Genomic DNA, 2500 nt, shown 5'->3' with positions numbered 1-2500 from the left:
GTCTAAAGAGACCATAAGTATGTAAAACTACCCTGTTTGGGAAACAGTTAAAAACACTCTTGCGAAATAACTAGTCCCAGATTAAATTTACTTTTGTTTTCAGTAACACCAACTCTATAGCAAAATACACGAAACAACCTATGAACTATAGTTCTGACTTGTGTTCTAATGTGTTATATTTATTTAACTGTCCTACCTGCCAAGCTAGGTACGTGGGATCAACCTCACGATGGTTACGGCACCGCATCTTTGAACACACATGAAAGTCCTTCAGAACTGGCCTCTCGCTGAGCAAACCATCCTTCTCGGCAATAAAAGAGCATTCACTTACACACTCACACCCTTTTCCTAACACTGATTTCAGTATTTTATCCTCTCATTCCTCCGCCTAGAGCTCATCACCTCAGATTCCCTCATGATAAAAAAGATGAAGCCAGAACTAAACTACACAACCACCGCAACTAGCTTGTTTGCCCATTAAACTACCCGCCATAAACCACCCACTTTGGTTAGTTTAACATACATTCGACCTCATAATATTTATATCGTTCATTTGTATATATATTTTTTGAACTATGTTCACATTTGCATTGTTGTATGTACTTTAATTATTGTGTTTATTTACGTATTTTGTAAGAATCTAGAACATTCTCTCGATAACTGAATTGTCGAACGACCTGATTGTCTGGCTTCCGCTTTCAGCATTGAGAATGAAGGCTTGTATGTACCTTCGAAACGTCTACTAAATAAAGGTGAGATTCTTCACGGCCGTGTTAATATACCTTTTCGTGCTTACAATCCGACGCCTGAGAGGCAAACCTATTACGGAATATATGTGTGTGTATGTGTGTGTGTGTGTGTGTGTGTGTGTGTGTGTGTGTGTGTGTGTGTGTGTGTGTGTGTGTGTGCATACATACATACATACATACATACATACATACATACATACATACATACATACACATACACACACATATATATTTATGTGTTTGTGTATACACATATTTATTCACATATACATATATTCATACACATATATATACATATATATGTATTTATATTTATATATATGTATACATATATACATGCAGATTGTCATTCTCTCTCACAGACACACATACATACATGCGCACACACACTTATATTCACTCTGTGTCTCTTTGTGTGTGTATATATATAACTATCTATTGACGCTCATGGAAATACATAATGTGGCTCATAGAACTTATATACATATATATATATAAATAAAATATATATATATATTTTCAACAGCCATTTGTTATGCAGGGCACGGGCTTCTCTCTATTCACTATCGAGAGGTTATTTGGCAGCACCACCCTTGCCTGATTGGACGCCCTTCCTAATTAACCCCGGTTCGGCGACTTCCCCTACAGCTTAAGTGTCGTATTCTCGCCGTGAGGTCGGGCTCAAGCCAGCAATCGGAGCGCAGGCATTTTTACGACTGCCGCGACGGGGAATTGAACTCGGGACCATGAGGGTCGGAGCCCAGTGCGCTAACCACTTGACCATCGCGGCAGTCATGTGTGTGTGTGTATGTGTGTGTGTGTGTGTGTGTGTGTGTGTGTGTGTGTGTGTGTGTGTGTGTGTGTGTGTGTGTGTGTGTGTGTGTGTGTGTGTGTGTGTGTGTGTGCCTATACGTATATAATGTATATATATATATTAATATCTATCTAACTATCTATCTATACATATATGTATATATATTCATTTATGCTAATGTAGATGGGCACACATACACACAGATGTATATATATTTATATATATATATATATATATATATATATACGTAGATAGACACATAGAGAAATTGGTAGATAGACAGGGAGAGAGAGAGAATGATGAAGCATAAAACTGAGAGGAGAGTCAAAATATCTTCGAAATATAAACATGACTTTGCTAAATTGATCGCTTTTTCATGTCCCGCACCATATTCATGTAACCTTCATTTTACCAATCTACATGGTTATATTTATCGACTCTTACACGATGAATATACAGAAACACACATGCATACAAACCAATAAACACACACATGAATGCATACATATACACTTACAATAAATCAATAAATGAATTAATATCTATACACAGAATTATATATACATATATATATACACATACATATATATGTATATAAATGAACATATATATATAGATAAATATATATATATAGATATATTCACACACACAGATATGTATATATCTATGAGTGTGTGTATATATATACATACATATATATATATATATATATATATATATATGAGTGTGTGTATACACACACACCCACACCCACACACCCACACCCACACACACACACACACACACACACACACACACACACACACACACACACACACACACATACACACACACACACACACATACACACACACACACACACACACACACATATATATATATATATATATATATATATATATATATATATATAACTCCTGCGACGCCGCTGATACCA

Source organism: Penaeus chinensis, chromosome 22 (assembly GCF_019202785.1).
Source record: "Penaeus chinensis breed Huanghai No. 1 chromosome 22, ASM1920278v2, whole genome shotgun sequence".
Lineage (NCBI taxonomy): Eukaryota > Metazoa > Arthropoda > Malacostraca > Decapoda > Penaeidae > Penaeus > Penaeus chinensis.
This window is presented reverse-complemented; position numbering follows the sequence as displayed.